Raw genomic sequence first — 19,908 nt, 5'->3', positions numbered from 1 at the left:
ATCTCCTCACTTAATCTCTGGCTGTTTAAAAGACTCCTAACTCTGGGAAATGAACTAGGGGTGGTGGAAAGGGAGGAGGGCGGGGGTGGGGGTGAATGGGTGACAGGCACTGAGGGGGACACTTGACGGGATGAGCACTGGGTGTTATTCTGTATGTTGGTAAATTGAACACCAATAAAAAATTAATTTATTAAAAATAAAAATAAAAAAAAACAGCACACACAAAGTGCATCCTCAGGCCTGGAACATACTAAGGGACCAATAGCACCACTGGAGGAAAAGTACTTTGGAGGGGCCTTGGCTGCTAACTCTACCAATACTCTGGACTTGAGTGCTCCTCCCCCATGGATCCAGTCTCCATCCCTGACCTCTGGCTGTACCAAGGTAGGGCTTTCCTGTGCATAAGTCAGGTCCCGAATACTGGATGGGATGTCTGCCCTGCAGATGACCTGGAGCCTGTAGGCCTTACCAGCCTGTGCCTGTCTTCCCACCAGCTCCAGCCCTTTCTTAACTTCAACTAGTTGTGGTCAGTAAAATTATCTACATTCCTTTTAGCAAGATACTAAGATCATGTAGACCTATGACATTGGTTTAGTGTTTGTTTCCTACATTAGAAATAGTACCTCTTTTTGTGGGAGCTAGGTCATGTCAATGTGAGATTGCCTTTCTCTCCAGAAAGTCTGCCTTCCTCCCTATCAAAGATGGTAGGCTGACTCTGAGCAAGGAAGATGCTGAGGATTGGGGACCTAAGAATGAATAAACCTTTATGACGTCCTGGGGACCACTTGGGTGGAAGCAAGTAAATGTCAGACTGGGGAGCTGGGGGTGTGGAGGGGCCGCCCTATGAGACAAAGCATCCAAATGAGAAGATGTTACACTGTGGGGATCTAACCCCATGGTCAATGGGCAGTTGGCTGTCCGGTGAACAAGAGGGCTCCCTGTCCGCACACCCCTGCCTCCTGGCCCTAGGCTGCCTCACCTCTCTCATTGCATGGCCTCCCAGAGAAAAACCTAGAGAGAAGGCCACACACCGAGGCCCAGGGCAGGGTCCCATCTGCACGTTTCCTGAGTGGAAGCAAGTCAGCCCTGCTTGCTCTCCTTCCACTGGCTCTCGTTTAGTGCTAGCCATTGTGTGTGTGTGCACGCGCACATGTGCGCGCAACTGTCCTTGCTGGGTGTCACAGCAACTGGCCCTTCTCCCTTCTCTTCCCATAGGGGTGTTATCCTCTTCTGCCTTCAGCCTTCTGTCCTAAGCCCGGTGAGAAAGAACCAGAAATGGGCCCTTCAGGTTGTGGGACACACTTTACCATTCTGACAAGAGAAAATGCAGAAACCTGTGTAAGTGATGCAATGCCCCCAGAAAGGGGGTCAGGAAAATATCTCATTTTTTCTTGATGTGCACCTTGTCCCAGCATCCCCAACATAGACCCAAGTTACAGGGACTAATGTCCAAAATGGGAACCAGCAGCTCTAAGATTTGAGGAAAAGTGTACAAAATGGACAGGTTCTCTGGGAGGAAGGAGCAAAAGACAAAGCATCACATGATCTCAGCATTGGGTTCCACAATCACAAAATAAGAGACAACACTCCATAATGACATGGTGAGGTTTATCTGTGGGGCTAACATGACAAGCAGCCATCAGAGTGCCCTGCACCTGGATAACCCCATGCAGGAGAGTGACGATTATAGCTGCCTGACGCAAGGAAAGGAAAAGCAAAAGTCAATACTGCATATTGTTTTAAAGCAGAGTGTACTGCAGTCAGGACTCTATTTGACCTGGAGACCTCATTTGAGAGAGGAATCTGGCAAGATTCTTCACTCAGAATTTAGAGTTTACCATTAAAATGTTCAAAGAGGCATATAGTATCAAGGCAATGAGGTTTTCTTCTTTTTTTTTTTTTTTAAGATTTTATTTATTTGTTTGACAGAGCACGCACAAGCAGGTAGAGCAGCAGAGAAGGAGAAATAGGCTCCCCGCTGTAGGCAGAGAGCCCCTAACGCAGGGCTTGATTCCAGGACCCTGCAATCTTGACCTGAGCTAAAGGCAGATGCCTAACCACCTTAATCAACTGAGACACCCAGGTGCCCTAGCAATGAGAGTTTTAAAAGTTGGGCTTGGTTGGGGAGAGTCCTTATTGGTAACGTGGCCGTACAAGGGGTGTGGGAAGATAATGACAGCTGGTGGCAGGGGAACCACCTAAATGAAGGCCCTACTGGGGAGATGGGTGTCTCCAGGTCATTAGAAAACAGGCAGGAGGTGTATGGCACACACAGTAGATTGTTCATTAGTGATTCACCTTGGAGCCTGATCTACACGGGAGACAGAGTGGATTTAGGGCTGCTGGGGGATAAGGATGTGAGAGGTAAGAATATGGATAGAAAAGAATCAGAACAGGGATCCCTGGGTGGCGCAGCGGTTTGGCGCCTGCCTTTGGCCCAGGGCGCAATCCTGAGGACCCGGGATCGAGTCCCGCATCGGGCTCCCGGTGCATGGAGCCTGCTTCTCCCTCTGCCTCTCTCTCTCTCTCTCTCTCTCTCTCTCTGTGACTATCATAAATAAATAAAAAAAAAATATTTAAAAAAAAAAAAAAAAAAAAGAAAAGAATCAGAACACAATCTCATGGAACAAGCCTGGCCTGAAAAGGCATTGAAAGGAGACCTGAGGCCTGGACAGAATGAAGGATGTCAAATATTTCTAGGAGAGGGAGTTGGGGAGAACTGAACTATTCCTTAATGCCAGCAAGAGCTGCTGACTTGACCCAAAATCCAGATCAGTATTAGTTTTACCTTTTCTTTTTTTCAAAATAGGCTCCACCCAACGTGGAGCCCAACACAGGGCTTAAACTCAAGACCCTGGGATCAGGAGATCAGGACCTGAGCTGAGATCAAGAGCCTAATGCATAACCGAATGAACTACCCAGGGCCCACCCCTGGATCAGTATTAGGAACCCAGATAACTGCTACTGCTACTACTAAGGGCAGCAGTGTGGTGCCTGTACAACCATTAAAAGGGAGAAATATCCCAGACTCTGCCTCTGACATGAAATCATTGTGAGAAGCATATTTTCATCACCTGATCAATCTTGTATCTTACTGGTGATCTTGGGTTGTGAAACTTAAAAAGACAAAATGAGCTGAGCAATGGTGGCCCTTTGGGCTGAGCTGAATTCTGGTATGGGATTCATTTGCTGCTCCAGAGAGAGAACTTGAGCATCGACAGGAGACAAACCTGGGGTTCTCACAGGAGGCTGTTGGTCCAGACATCTAAGAGTTGTTGAGATTAATTTAGAAAGAGATGAAGAACAAGAGGGAAAGGTGACATTTGGATGAGCAGAATTTAATATAATATGGCAAAGCAGGACCTCAGAGGGCCAGAGCACAGAGCCATTGCCCACAGAATTTTTCAATGTTTTGTTCGATATATCTTCCAATCTCGAGAAAGAGCAGGGCCACAGATCCCTGAATCTGTGTCACGGGCAACTGCAGCCTGTGGAAATGCAGGCCATCAGCACTGTGCGGATTACAAACATGCCAGAGTGGGTTTCACATGGGATGCACAGGTGCTTGGTGGATCGCACATGTGTCAGACCTCTGCAGGCTCCAGTCACTCAAGGCCTGGTGAGCACCTGCACAGCTTTATTCTAGTCCATAGGCTATTTGATAATTTTGAAAATTAATAAAGAGAAATCTTACTAAAATGGAGTCTGGAGATCAGAAAGGGGAACTCTTGCGCCTACTGCTCCTTGGAACCTTTTGCAGATCCATCAGGAAGACACCTACCTTCCCTTCCCAACAGGAAAAAGAGGATGCCTTACTATGCTTTACTGCCCCAGCAGGAGAAAGGAAGATGCTCTCTACCCCTCACCCCCCAACAACCCAGCCAATGAGTGACAGTCCCAACTCAGCCAATGAAAAGCCATGATTCTTTTAACTCCTAGTTTACTCCAATGGACTTTGTGTTTATAATAACCCCTTCCCAGCCCCCACCCCAGCTCTCCTCTAGGTCCTCAGCTTTGTTCTCCAGACTCACCTATGGTTTTGCCACAACCTCTTCGTCCTGAATAGCAGTTCTGTGCTACTCCTGAACAAACCCATTTCACTGGTACAATAATTGAGGGTTTTTTCTTTCTTTCTTTTTAACATTTTTCTGCTTTTCATTTTTTTATTGAAACATGTTGATGCATGTTATATTAGTTTCAAGTGTACAACATAGTGATTCAACAATTCTGTTATGCTGTGCTCATCACAAGTGTAGTTACCATCTGTCACCATATGCTGCTATTACAATACCAGTGACTATACTCCCTATGTTATACCTTTCATCCCCATGACTTATTCCTTCTGTAACTATAGGCCTTACTTGCCATTCCCCTTTATCCATTTTCTCCATCCCTTCATCCTCCAATAACTGACATTTTTATTTCAAGGTTAACAATATCCAGTCATGCTTTGTTGAGATGGATCCATATTTTCTTCATTTTACTCCTAGGTGAAGAATCAGATGCTCCACTTGCTTCTTCCTTCCTTGTAGGTCAACCTGGCCAAAATTTTAGCTGAGGGATAGAGAAATGCTTCTAGACAATCCCTTAAAAGGGCCAAAATGGAGCAGGACAGAGATGAAATCTGATTAAGGGATAACTGGTATTGCTTAACAAACCTTCCAACTCACTGAGCAAAGAGCCCATACTCCACAGCAGGGTGCCTGTTTTAGTTGGTGGGTGTGAACCCATAGGAAGTAGAAAGTTGGGTCAGGGATGAAATGTGTGCTGGTTTGCTCATTTATGTAACAACAAATACTAGAAGGCTTATCAACCTTAGCCAAATAAACAGAAGCTTATTAACAATTTTTAATATACTAGGTTCTGTGCTAGGTACCAGGGGTACCTAGGATGTAAAGTAATATGGTTGCCTCCTCTCTGGTCCTGGAAGATCATACGTGCCTCAGGAATGAATTAATGAGGCTGAAACATGGGATGTGACTCTGAGCCACCATAGGCTGGCCCCCCACTTGAAGTTACCCCTCAAGCATTTCCATTTCCTGAGAGTGTGCTATGGCAACTCCTAGAAACACAACCTACACAGCAGGCCCAGTGGATTAAAAGAGAGTCTGAGATATTATCTCCCCTATTCCAGAACTTCTAATGTGGGGTAAGAGCTATGACTTATTGAGCATAACTTCATAAGATCATTCCTTTTGAGTATACGTGATGTGATTTATAATAAATAAATAAATATCCCAGAAATAAATATACGGGATGCCTGGTTGGCTCAGCGGTTGAATGTCTGCCTTCAGCTCAGGACATGATCCTGGGGTCTGGGATCAAGTTCTGCATCAGGCTTCTTGCAGGGAGCCTACTTCTCCTTCTGCCTATGTCTCTGCCTCTCTCTCTCTCTCTGTCATGAATAAATAAAATCTAAAAGAAAGACGAAAGAGAAAAGAGAAAAGAGAAAAAAGAAAAGAAAAAAAAAAGAAATATCCTTGTTGTTCTCTCTGGTACAGAGCTCCTGAAACTTGATATATCTCAAGTGATGAAGTGGGGGCGTGCCTTTTGTTATGTTAATGAGGTGACTGACTAAAGATGAAGCCTGGTTGCCAGTAAAGTCAAACATGTGGTTAGAAGGTTAGAACTTTCAATTTCACCCCTGACCTCTAGGGAAGAGAATGGGACTAGAGATTGATTCATTTACAAATAGCCAATGATTTAATCATTCATGCATCTGTATGAAACTTCCAAAAAAACTCAAAAAGGGAGAATTCAGAAAGCTTCCTGGTTGGTGAACATGTGGAGATTTGAGGATTGGTGTGCTCCTTGAGGGCTTGGAAGCTCTGTGTCCTTCCCCCATACCCTACCTTATACAGTTCTTCCATCTGGCTGTTCCTAAGTTATAGCCTTTTATAATAAACCAGTAAGCTAGTGAGTAAACTAACTTCCTGAGTTCTCTGGGTCTCTTGCAAATGAAGCAAACCCAAGGGGGTGGGTCTTGGGAACCTCTGATTTATAGTTAGCCAGTCAGAAGCACACGTGACAACCTGGACTTGAGATTGACATCTGAAATGGCAGCCTTGTGGGACCAGGCCTTTAACCTGTAGGATCTGATTCTATCTTCAGAGATAGCTTCAGAATTGAGTTGAATTACAGGACACCTAGCTGGCTTCACAGAAATGCTTGGTGGGAAGAAAAAAAAACCCAAAAGTACCATTGTATTTGAAGTCCAGAATCTGAGTATTTCCACTATACTGATGAAGAATGAGACTCCAAGGACAAGGCTCCATTAGATAATTTTGCTATCCAAGTTCAATATGCCCCCTCTGGATGATCATAATATTAAATGTTCTCTCAGATACCAAGTCAATGAGTGTAGTGTGTCTCAGGAGCTCAAAAACTGAGTGTCCACCTTGGATGACAATGATCTCAACTGGAAGATAAATTTCCAGTTCATTCTTCAGCTGCATTCAGCACCATAAAGTATTTTTTCCTTATTCATTGCTGCATGGAGATTAGGTATAGAATATATTCAATAATTCACCATTGATTTCATTCTCTGAGAATGAGGAAAATCAAGTATTGGAAACAGCTGAATTCTGTTAACGAAGCTGGATGCACAACACTTCAGGCTTCTTGACAGAACTTGGTTTATCATGATAAAAGAAGTGATTGGTCATGTAAGTGAAAAATTAGGCCAGTCTATAATAAAAATTACATTGCTGAGTTTTTCCAAGTCGAATATTCTACATGGAATATGTAACGTGCTGAATTGTGTCCCCTCAAAATTTGTGGTTCAGAGCCCTAACCTTCCCTCTGAATGTAACTATTTTTGGAGATAGGGCCTTTAAAGAGGAAATTAATGTAAAATGATGTCATATACGTGGGCCCTAATCCAATATAACTGGTGCTTTTATAAGAAAAGAATAGGGCAGCCCCAGTGGCGCAGCGGTTTAGCACCGCCTGCAGCCTGGGGTGTGATTCTGGAGACCAGGGATTGAGTCCCATGTCAGGCTCCCAGCATGGAGCCTGCTTCTCCCTCTGCCTGTGTCTCCGCCTCTCTCTCTGAATAAATAAATAAAATAATATTTTAAAGAAAAAGAAGAAGAGAATAGGACCCAGACACCCTCAGATGAAAGACCACATTTGGACACAACCATCTGCAAGCCGAGGAGAGCGCCCTCAGGAGAGACCAACTCTGCTGACAACTTGATCTTGGACTTCTGGAATTCAGAACTGCACAAAAAGAATTTCCTGTTGTTTAGTTCATCCAGTCTATGATACTTTGTTATAGCAGCCCTGGCAAACTAAGACATGATGCTTGCTGAAATGATTCCAATCATTTCAAAAACTCTAGTGGGCACTTTCCCCCTTGACCACCAGCTTAATTTAGCAGGGGCAAAAAACAGTTCATTGAATAGAATTTGTTTTCTATAACAAAACACTGATGAGGTGGTGAATAATAATAGTAGCAATATAGTAGTGATAATAATAATTGAGTACCAAACATAGCAAACACAGCTGTATTAGTAGTCTATTGCTACAAAATAAAGTATCCTAGAACTTAAGTAGCTTAAAACAACAATAGATATTTCCTATTTCACAGTTGCTGTGGCTTAGCTAGTTGTTTCTGTCTTAGAGTCTCTCATGAGGGTAAACTCAAAATATTGACTTATTCATCTGAAGACTTGAGGGCTGGAGAATTTTCTTCCAAGATGGCTCTTTTCCCTGGTTGTTGGCAGGAGGCTTCAATTCCTCACCTAGTAGACCTCTCCAAAGGTTCTGCTTGAGTGCCCTCATGACATGATAGCTACCACCTGGCTTCTACCAAAGCAGGTGATGCAAGAAAGCAAAACAGAATGTCTTTTATTACCTAGTCTCAGAAATCACACACCATCATTCCATGATACCCTGTTGGTGCCCAGCTCATAGTGAGAGGTCACTCTACAAGGGTGTGAATATTGGGACAGGGCTCCTTGGGGGTGGTCTTGAAAGTTGGCTCTCATAATAGCACAAAATCTTCTACTGAGGTGATGAATGTTTAACTAATTGTGATAATCATTTCTCAAAATAGACATGTATCAAATCATTATGTTGGGCACCTGAAATTTATACAATGTTATATGTCAGTTACATATTAATAAAATTGGGAAAAATTAAAATTATGAAAAAAATTACAAAAAAACAAAACCCCAACCCTCTGTGCCCCAAAACTTGACATCATGTCTGACAGATCACAGGCACTTGAGAATTTGTTTTTTGTTTTTTAATTTTTTTTTTTATTGCAGTTCAATTTGCCAACATATAGCATATCACCCAGTGCTCATCCCATCAAGTGCCCCCAAGAATTTGTTGAAAGATGTACTGGAGGAATGCCTAGCTTTAAAGCTTGGGTACTATTTCTAGTGTGATCATGAGCAAATTTATTAACATTTCCATTTTAAAAAGTCTCTATATGGGTATGATAATAATACTTTCTTGGGATTTGGATTAAATGAAATAAAACACATAGAGCTCCAATAACAATGCCTAGCTCATAGCCAGTGCTAAATAAATACTAATTGCTATTATTGATATTATCATCCCCAATGATGTGTCCTGCTCCTGGTGAGGTTTTTAGTAAGTCAGTCATTTTTGAAGGTTATATGTGGGAACTTATGGCATTAAGAGCCATCTTTGGAAGAGCCTTGGAACAGAAACTGTTCTAATAGCAACATACAAACAGCAAATACAGATATGTCCAAATAGCATCCTCTAATATTTATATGTAAGTTGCTTTGACTTTTGAGTTTGAGGCACTCAAGCCTTTGTTTTAACAAAGCACCTCATGCCTCCTTTTGTAACATCAAATAAATACCACAAACTCCTCAGAAGAGAGATGCACTCCTATTTGCTTCTGAATATTTGAAATTAAATGACAATAATCATCAAGCTCCCTGATGGATTTCTCCCTATCCAAGTTGAAATCATTTGGTAAAGTTATATTAATAAGACACAATTTCAATGCAAGGTATGCAAATTTATTGACATAGAACATCAGGGGAAGCAGGGATGTATGCTTCTAGATGCAGAGAATATGCTTTGAAACACACATGAGAAATTCTTTTTTTTTTTTTTTAAGATTTTATTTATTTATTCATGTGAGACACAGAGAGAGGCAGAGACACAGGCAGAGGTAGAAGCAGGCTCCATGCAGGGAGCCTGATGTGGAACTTGGTCGGAAACTCCAGGATCACCACCTGAGACTGAGGCAGATGCTCAACTGCTGAGTCACCCAGGTGCCCCGACACATGAGAAATTCTTAACAGCAGTTTATTTTGGACTTGTAATTGAAAAGTAGCTCTTAAGGCACAATGCATTATCCCTGAAGACATTGTTATAAACATGCTTTTATGCCACTAATATCCCCCCACATGTTTTGTTTTGTTTTTAAATTAATAAAAATATGTACAACACAAAGTTATTTGTTCAAAGGCTGACTGAAATCCACCAAAGAAAGAGTCACATCCAATTTCAGGATTTCAGCCTTTGCTTTAACTTGGAGATTTTCTCCTTGGCATGATTTATCTGTAAGTTGGAGTTTTTGCCTTAATCCACCTGGTAAAGACAGCTGCTTCTCTGTAAACCTTGCAGTGCTAAGACTTTTAACGAATTCACTTGAATTCTAATGAATTCAGAGCACCTTACTAGGACCAGTTCTCAGGCTCTCTTCCTTGGGGGTACCCATTAGAGTTGGGGGCTCCCTCTACCTCCCTCTTTCCTGTGACTGAAGGAGCGGGGGCTGACCGGGGCCACTGTGATTTATCATCTAGGAATGCCCTGGAAATTAATATCTCCCTACTGTTTTTGTAAGCAGGTGATATAAGCCATGATTTATTAAATTTTTTAGTGTGTCCCATTTCTGTGCATTTTGATCCCCTGTGCCTTATCGTTGCATATATGCTGGGAAACCATCCCTCTGTGATTTCTTCAGGGATAAGACAAAATGAACTGAGAGCAAAAGCAGCAGGAAGCCAAAAGCACTGCTATTGATTACAAAAGTCAAGTCTCTTCACATAAAACTTTCCAAGGAAAAGGGGAGAGGAAAAAGCTTATGAGAACATTGGGAGAGTCAAGTCCTCCACTGGAGATGGAGAAAGATAACAGAAGCTGACCATGCTGATTGGGCTCTTGTGAACAGTGGTGCCTCCCTGGGCCATGTCCAGGAGACCACTTTCTACATAGCTTTGGTCTGAATGTAAGGAAGCCCCTCATTCCTGTGGACTTTGCCTTCTAGGTACAAAGTCCATAGACTGTCTGGGAGGTCCAGCCCTCCCTGGTGGTGAATAATCAAAATGACTATGTATCACCCTCACTGTCATGACCTTGGGTCCCACCCACAGACAACATTGAAGTCAAAGATCTGCCTTCTGGGTTGTCTGGATGGCTCAGTGGTTGGGCGTCTGCCTTTGGCTCAGAGTATGACCCCTTTTCCCAGGATGGAGTCCCACATCGGGCTCTTTACATGGATCCTGCTTCTCCTCCCTCTGCCTATGTCTCTGCCTCTCTCTGTGTGTCTCTCATGAATAAATAAATAAAATCTTAAAAAAAAAAATCTGCTTCCTTTGATCATAAGCTGGGCTCCTTTGCCACGGAACTACTTATGGAAGGAAAGGTGGGAACAGGCAATTTCCTGAGTCCTGCATGCTTCCCAGAGGTAGCCTGATGTTGGCTGGTGATAGGCAGCCCCTATGGTCACAGGCTTTGATGAAATCAAAACCAGACATTCCTTTTCCTGACTCCAGGGAATCTTTGTGCCCAAGGCTAATTTCATGGAGGCTCCTGGAGGTAGAGAGAACTGAGGAATAGCATACTCCCTCTGTCTGGCCCTGTCTCTACTCACATTCCTTTATTGGCTACAGGCCCACATTCCTTCTGATAAGTTGGTCTTCTGTCAACCGAGTCTGCAGAAGTCATCCTGTCTTTCTCCATGGAAACTGCTTTGGATAAGTAATCACTTCCTTCAGCAGACTCTCCTAGTGTACACAGAGAAGGTTGGATTTAAGCTCTTTCCTTATTCATAACTTAACATTTTAAATTCCTTTTGTATGTCAGGTGACTAGATTTCAGATCATTCTGCTATATGGCTTATAGTTTGTTTTTCTTCCTTTTCTTTGCTACAGTAGATGGCTAGAACACAGATATATACCCTTACATCATGGAGTAGGATCAACAGAATCAACTAGGGCATCAGTACATTTTAAATGCTCCTTCATCTGAGCATCTTGGTGGCACAGTGATTGAGCATCTGTCTTTTGTTCAGGTTATGATCCCAGAGTCCTGGGATGGGGTCCTCCATTGGGATCCTTGCAGGGAGCCTGCTTCTCCCTCTGCCTATGTCTCTGCCTCTTTCTGTGTGTCTTTCATGAATAAATAAAAATAAAATCTTAGAAAAATCTTTAAAAAGAGAAATAAAACTCCCTCATCCTTGCTTTTCAGTATTTGGTCTGTTTGGTCTGCAGCTAAGAGGTATGGGCATCATCTGAAAGCTTGTTAGAAATTCATATTCTCAGGCTGCACCCAGAACTACTGTATAAGAATCTATACTTTCACAAGGCCTGTAGGTGATTCCTTAGATTCACTGTCATGTAAGAAGCACAGCCCAGGGGATTCAAAAGTTCTTCTAAAACTGAGAGGTTTGGATACAGATCTCTGGGCTTTGCTTACATATCCCAACATTCCTGAATATTGCAGGACATCCAGAAGACCCTGAAAAGGAGATGACAGTCCTTCCTGGAGACTCTGAAAGGGAGAGGAGGAGCCCCAGCTCAAGCTCCAACTTCAGATTATCTATCCGGTTCACCCAAAAACATGTTTGTCCTGAAATAGATGCTCGGTGTGTTGGATCAATAAAGAAAAAAGAAATTCCTGACCCTCAACACACTCTTTGGCTTCCCTTGAAGGAGTGGGTGTATAAATATTTTAATTATGCTGGAGAGATCAAGGCTGCCCAATGTATTCTCACTTAAGAATCAAAAGAGGCAAAAAAAAAAAAAAAAAAAGAAAAAAAAAAAAAGAATCAAAAGAGGCAAACCTTGAACATGCAGATTCTCAGACTCCTCCCCTGGCCATCTGAGTCTCCCTGGTGTGGGAGGCAGCCCTGAGATCTGTTTGACAGTGACCCAGGTAATTCTGAGGTCTGGGACATCTCTTAGAGACATGGATCTAAGCCTGTAAATAGCAATTTTTTTTTCTTTTCCTCTAAACTATTTTTGCAAATCTATATTCATCACCAAACATTTTTAAGTAGACATCTAAAATTTTTTCATCATAAGGATGAGATTTCTAGCCTAAAATAAAAATGGACATTTTAAGTAAGTAAAACTGTTAATATCACTCTTTTCAATGCATCCAAAAAGAATGTAAATAACAGGGGCACCTGGATGGCTCAGTGATTGAGCATCTGCCTTTGACTCAGGTTGTGATCCTGGGGTCCTGGGATTGAGTCCCAGTTAGGCTCCCTGCTCAGTGGGGAGCCTGCGTCTCCCTTTGCCTATGCCTCTGCCTCTCTCTCTATCTCTCATAAATAAATAAATTCTAAAAAGAATGTAAATAATATAGGGTTTCAATATGCACCATCATCCATTCTAAAAATATGAGAATGAGCTCTCAGTAATGGATAGAACATTTACACGGCTCCCCCCCCCCCCCCCGCCCCATTTGATCTTCCCTTCTAGTCTACTTCCCCCACAGGATTTTATAGAACATGATCTATTTTATGCTTGGAAGTCTTTTATTGTTTGCCCTCTCATATTCTATAGGCTCTCCTATTTCTCATATTTATAAATTGATACTGAAATTTAAAATATAATTTCCCGGGGATCCCTGGGTGGCTCAGCGGTTTAGCGCCTGCCTTTGGCCCAGGGTGCGATCCTGGAGTCCCGGGATCGAGTCCCGCGTCGGGCTCCCAGCATGGAGCCTGCTTCTCCCTCCTCCTGTGTCTCTGCCTCTCTCTCTCTATGTCTATCATAAATAAATAAATAAATATTTTTAAAAAAATAAATATAATTTCCCAAAAGCCTAAGACCCCCAAAATTTTTTAAGACCCAAATTTTTTGATTGATTTATCATCATAATGATTAATAATATAATATTGACAAAACCAGGTAAATATAAGTTTTTCCAGGTAACTTTCCGATATAATAAAATCTTACTGGAAAAAATAGCTCTTATTTCTACTGTTAAAAGAAAAGAAAATGGGAAGCCTGGGTGACTCAGTGGTTAAGTGTCTGCCTTCAGCCCAGGGCGGGATCCCGGAGGCTCGGGATCAGGTCCCACATGGAGCTCCCTGCATGGAGCCTGCTTCTCCCTCTGCCTGTGTCTCTGCGTCTTTCTCACTCTGTGTGTCATGAAAAAATAAATAAAATCTTTAAGAAAAAAAAAAGAAAAATCTCAAGATGATTTAGTTATAACCACTTAAATTTCATTACAGTTTTGCAACAGAGGGAAAGGTTTCAAGCAAGCCAAATCAAAGATTCACTCTTGTTAGGAACATTTTGTAGGAAAATAGAATAGTTAGTCATCACGATCGTTAACACCAAATCTAAAAGGAAAAAGTTAGATGTCAATAACTTCACTGGCAGTCATCTCAGGGAAAGGATGACTAATTTTCAAAAATAAATTTTGGTCCTATTAAAGTTTATCAGATAACTGTCTAAGCATTTGGTCAGGAATGCTCACTTCTTCCCAGGAGGTTGTCAAGGACATTATGCAGAGAAGAAGTGGGGCAATTTCTTTCGCTGGGGACCAGGAGTTCTCAATCTAGGCACTACTGACATTTTGAGCTAGATAATTCTTTGTGGTGGGGGTAGTGGTAGCAAGCCTCACATTCTGTGTATTGTAGGATGTTTTAACACTATCCTTGATTTCTATCCACTAGATACCAATAGTGACAATCAAAATACCATGACAGTTAGTCAAAAAACATTTCCAGGGGTGCCTGGGTGGCTCAGCCAGGCAGTCATCTGACTGTGGATTTCAGCTCAGGTCATGATTTCAGGATCATGAGGTCCAGTCCCATGTTGGGCTGTGTGAGTAGTGGAGAGTCTGCTTAAGATTCTCTCTCCTTGAAAAAATAAGTGGGAAATATCAGAAAGGGAGATAGAACATGAAAAACTCCTAACTCTGGGAAATGAACTAGGGGTGGTGGAAGGGGAGGTGGGTGGCAGGTGGGTGTGACTGGGTGATGGGCACTGAGGGGGGCACTTGAGGGGATGAGCACTGGGTGTTATTCTATATGTTGGCAAATTCTATATGTTGGCAAATTGAACACCAATAAAAAATAAATTTATATATTAAAAAAAAAAAGATTCTCTCCTTTCCCTCTGCCCTTCCCCCCAAGTGCATGCTCTTTCTTAAATAAATAAAATCTTAAAAACAAGGGGCACATGGAGAGCTGTGGTTGTGTCTGCCTTCAGCTCAAGTCATGATCCTAAAATCCTAGGATCAAGTTTCGCATTAGGCTCCCTGCTAGGAGCCTGCTTCTCCATCTGCCTGTGTCTCTGCCTTTCTCTGTATCTTATGAATAAATAAATAAAAGCTGAAAAACAAAACATCTCCAGATATTACCAAATGTCCCTTAAGAAGCAAAATTCCCCTTGCTGAGAATCACCACCCTAGAATGAGATAGGCTTCGACAGGGATTCTACTTTTAGTTTTTCTGGATGGAAATGTTGAAAAATATATAATAAATAAGTCCATGAGAACAGAAAGGGTTTTCTTTTTCTTTTTCTTTTCAGAAGGGGTTTTCTTATAGCAGCTTCACTTACTCCTTTGAATATCTTCTGGGTTTTATGCCCCAAATCAAAAGGATTATTATGTAGTCATTAGTGGTGGCATTCCTGTTGTTACCTCTATTTCAAATTATCACACTGATTTGCACCCATGGAGGTAGGTTTTTACACCCTGGCCTATGCACGCGAAAATGATTCTGAAAAAGTGAAGGGAAAGCCTTTCTCCTGTTAGAAGGAGGTGGGAAACAGAACTCCCAAAGCCACTGGTGCTTTCTCAGGTGGAGGGCACATGGCTGTTGAGAATTTGTAAAGGGACTCTCTTAAATTTTAATCTAATTAGCCAGCAGCAGGATTGGGCAAGTGTGTTTCTAAAAGTTCCCCAGGCAATTCTAAAGTGTAACAGGATGAAAATCACAGGCTTAAACCTCCAGAAATATATTAAATTAAATTCCAGAAATATATTAAAATAAATTCCAGAAAATATATTAAATATTAAATTATTTAATATTAAATAAATATATTAAATTCCAGAAATATATTAAAATATCACTTTTAGGGGTTGAGATGGGAAATGTGATTTGGGCTGATTCTGAGCCTGAACTACTGCTAAAATCACTGGAAGGATCTCTATGGAAGAGTTCAGGATCCTATTATTCCATCATTCCACCTTATATGGTACCACTGACTGTATTACAAACTAGTGAATTATAAAGTTAACATGTCATGGAGCACCAGGCTGGTTCAGTTGTGGGGGGAACATGACTCTTGATTTCAGGCTTGTAGCTTTGAGCCCCACGTTGTGTGTAGAGATTAGTAAAAAATAAAATCTTTAAAAAAATTAAATTAAATTAACGTATCTTTAAATTTGCAGTGCCTAACTGATAATTCACAGGCCAAATAACCACACAGATGTGCTTTCTTTGGCTTCATCAAATTTTACAACTTTAAAAATGACTTTCCCACATTTTAGAAATAAGGACACAACATAAAACTTTAAAATTTCAATGCTATGCTTGGAAAACAGATTGGCAACCACTAGCATTGCCACCAGGCAGAAATCATATAAAACTGAGTACCTTCTAATTCTTCAGAATGGCTGAATCTGTTTCTCAATCCATCCATTACATTTATTCAACAAATATTCTTGAATGTCTGCTGTAGTCCAGGTCTTTTTTTTTTTAATTTTTATTTATGATAATCACACAGAGAGAGAGAGAGAGAGGCAGAGACATAGGCAGAGAGAGAAGCAGGCTCCATGCACCGGGAGCCCGACGTGGGATTTGATCCCGGGTCTCCAGGATCACGCCCTGGGCCAAAGGCAGGCGCTAAACCACTGCACCACCCAGGGATCCCTGTAGTCCAGGTCTTTGATATATGTCAGTGAAGAAAACAGACCAAAGTCACTCTTTATATGGGAATGAAATTCCAGCAAGAAAAATAAAATAAAATAAAATAAAATAAAATAAAATAAAATAAAATAAAAAATAAAAAGAGAAATTACAGCAAGGGAGGCAGGCAATAAGCATTACAAATTAGTAATCACATAGTCTACTAGAAGAGGGTGAGAGCCATGGAAAAATGCATAGGATATATAGCAAGGCAAGGGAGCAGGGGATTGTAGGTGGGGGGAAGTGGGCATTTTAAATACAGTGGTCAGGGTGGGCTCCATTGATAAACAGCTCTGCCACAAACCGTTGGATATGGGACAGGAGCCAAGAGGATGTCTGTATGAAAAATATTCCAGGGACGCCTGGGTGGCTCAGTGGTTGAGCATCTGCATTCTGCTCAGGGCATGATCCCGGGGGCCTGGGATGGAGTCTTGCATCAGGCTCCTGCAGGGAGCTTGCTTCTCCCTCTGCCTATGTCTCTGCCTCTCTCTCTCTGTCTCTCATGAATAAATAAAATCTTTAAAAATAATTCCAGAAGTAAGGAATAAGTGCAGAGGTCCTAGTACAAGAAGGGCAATGTGGCTGGAACAGAGTGGCACAGCACAAAGTACTAGGAACCCACGGGGGTCCAGGAGGACTTTCTCACCATTAGGACTTTCTACTGCGGAAACCTGTTACTTCATTTAGCCCTGCTTTCCTACAGGAAGGGCCCAAAGGCAGCTATTCCATAGCTCCAGGCAAGATTAAGGATCCTTTGTTACATATCACCTGGAGTTTCATTTGTCATATTTACACAGAACGACATTTTATTTATTTACTTATTTATTTATCCAGCTTTATTGACATATAATTCTTTTTTTTTCCCCAAAGGTTTTATTTATTTATTCAGAGAGACATAGAGAGAGACAGAGACATAGACATAGGAAGAGGGCTACCCTAGGAGAGTAGAACTCAATCCCAGGACCCTGGGATCACGACCTGAGCCAAAGGCAGATGCTCAAACACTGAGCCACCCAGGTTCCCCTATTGACATATAATTCTATGTACGTTTAAGGTGTCCAACATGTTGGCTTGGTTAGAGAGGTATTTTTTTTTAAGAGAGGTATTTTTAGAGTCATGTCAGGTTATGGCACTTTATTTTTTTAAGTTTTTTTTTTTTTTAATTTATTTGAGAGAGAGAGAGAGAGGCAGAGACACAGGCAGAGGGAGAAGCAGGCTCCATGCGGGGAGCCCGACGTGGGACTCGACCCCGGAACTCCAGGATCATACTCTGAGCCGAAGGTAGACACCCAACCACTGAGCCATCCAGGTGTCCCATGGGTTATGGCACTTTAGAATATTTTAATTAGCAAACTGGATTTCTGTTCTCATACTGTGACTTGGATGCAATGGAAATAGTGGAAATACAGATATTTTTTTGCCTGTTAGGGGTACTTGAAGCCCTCCCTTCTCCCAAGAATCCATAAAGAGAGCTGTAAGGTCAGAGAGAGGGATACCCTGAGATTCAGTTTAGAAGGTGCTGAGGGATGGGAGAGTGAAGGAGGGGAAAGGGAGAGGGTTAAAGCTGACTCAGCTAACTAATATATGACTTTGACCCTTGAAAACGGATTCAGAAAGGAGTAGGCTGATGTGTAGAAAGAGCTCTTGGTATTAGAGTGTGATCCCCTGGGAATCCCCTGGGAGCAGAGTTTTCCAGTTCACACTACCTTGACAAGTGGGAAGTGAGACCAGCCCCATTGCTGTCTGTGAGAACAGGGAGAGGACAGGTTTTTGTCCTCTGCAGCGTGGGTGAGAAAGTCCTAGCACCTGAAAGAAGATCTGTGCCCTTTTAGGTCCCTTACTTTAGCTTGAGCTCTGTTGGAACATCTGTGTGGACCCCCTTCTCTTACCCCTGCTGATCTCTGACAGCTCAAGATGCAGCAGAATTGGAGATACTGTGTGTTATATTATATGTTGGCAAATCAAACTCCAATAAAAAAAAATACAAAAGAAAAAAAAAGAATTGGAGATAGGGTGGTGGGGCTCTGGAGGACAGAGAGAGGAAGTGGCACTCCCAGCATTGGTCCCAACCTGGCAGGCCACCCCAGAGCCAGGGCCTGAAGCCCCACCCACATTCTTTTCTTGGTGGGGGTGATTAGCATGGCAGGTTTCGGGCCTTCACTCTGGTCAACAGCCCAAAATCCAGTCAGGATAAACTCTTCAGGAAACCCAACCAGAGTTCCATTTGGGTATAATAGATCAGGTTACAATGGTCTTATAAAAGGGATGGGATCCCATGATGAGACCTCACTCAGAAAGGCATTTGGAGAGTAAGGTATGCACTCCATCAGAGCAGGACATGCCACAGCTGAACATGAGAGACATTTTTGTGGAAAGCAGAAACAAGGATGCTCCAGCCTTGCCCTTCCTTACAGCCAGAATGGGAAATATTGAGACCCACTGAATCATCTGGAACACTCCAGAAACTGGTAAGCTAATAAATTTGGTATCTTCCATTTTTGCTTCTCTTAAACCGTGGGTGAACAAACTTTTTCTGTAAAATAGTAAATATTTTAGGCTTTAGGAGACATGCAGCCTCTGTTTCAGGGCTCGACTCTTCCATAATAGGGTCAAAACAGCCACTGACTGTAGCCTTAAACCAGTGATCATTGATGTATCCCAATAAAACTTTATTTGTGGACACTGAAATTTGAAAGTCATAATTTTCACATGTCTCAAAATATTCTTTTGGCTCTTCCCAGCCCATTTTTTAAAAAAATATAATATATACATAATAAGTGTAAAAAAATTTTTTATGTGAAAACAAAACTTAAAAATGTAACAAGCATTTTAACTCACTAGCTGTGCAAAAATAGGAGCAGGCCAATCCCTGTCTTAAACCATTTGAGAAAATGCAGCTAGCATCTCATTAGTGAATCACAAAATAAATGTAATGGGCTGCAATCAGCTTATGGGAAAAAAACAAGAATTTTTTCATTGAATCTAAGATACCATTGACTGTAAGACACTATTTTTGCTATCACAATACAACACAAAGAATATATGCTGCCAAACAATGAAATGTTACTGATGTGATGCAGTCTTATTTCGGAAATGGAAACATGTAAACACTAACCTTTTCTTTGTTTTTAATACTGTTACTTAGCATAGATAAAATTTGTTAACAGGATAGAAGATTGCCTATTCATTGTAGGGAGGGTGTTCTTTCAGGAAACTTTTGTTTCAATTACACATACTCACCCCTACACACTGACTGGAATGTCTCCCTTGTATGATAATGTTAAATCATTTGGATTTCATTAAATGCTTGGAGAGCCTGGAATTCCTGGGTTTGGGTCTGCCATTCACATAAATGATCACACTGATGATCAATAGCCACTATTTGTGTAGCAAAGATTTAACATTGACAATATGCTAGACATTGCTCTAGGAACCTAGGATACAGCAGTAAAGGAAATACAAGTCCCTTTCCTCCCTCATTTTACAATCTCGTGGGTGGAGATAGAAAAAAGCAAGATATGTTTATATAGAGTTGACTCTCAAGCATAACAGAGGTTAGGAGCACTGACCCCCTGTGAGGTAGAAAATCTGTATAATCTTTTGACTCCCCCAAAACCTAACTACTATTAGCCTACTGTTGACTGGATGCCTTTCTGATAATATAAATGGTCAACTCACACATATTTTGTATGTTTCATGTATTGTATATAATACTCTTATAATACCATAAGCTAGAAAAAAGAAAACATTATTAAGAAAATCAT

General features: G+C 41.7%; 2 protein-coding genes across 7 annotated transcripts in view; both read right to left on the bottom strand.

Moving 5' to 3' along the window:
- The window catches only part of LOC112907482 (immunoglobulin lambda-1 light chain-like), a 699,686-nt gene that overhangs the window by 311,566 nt on the left and 368,212 nt on the right, over positions 1-19,908 (bottom strand). The window lies entirely within an intron of this gene.
- The window catches only part of LOC112907540 (immunoglobulin lambda-1 light chain-like), a 548,801-nt gene that overhangs the window by 322,797 nt on the left and 206,096 nt on the right, over positions 1-19,908 (bottom strand). The window lies entirely within an intron of this gene.

The sequence above is a fragment of the Vulpes vulpes genome, chromosome 10 (assembly GCF_048418805.1).
Source record: "Vulpes vulpes isolate BD-2025 chromosome 10, VulVul3, whole genome shotgun sequence".
NCBI lineage: Eukaryota > Metazoa > Chordata > Mammalia > Carnivora > Canidae > Vulpes > Vulpes vulpes.
Note: the sequence above shows the minus strand (reverse complement) of the source record. Positions and strands in the feature narration are given on the sequence as shown.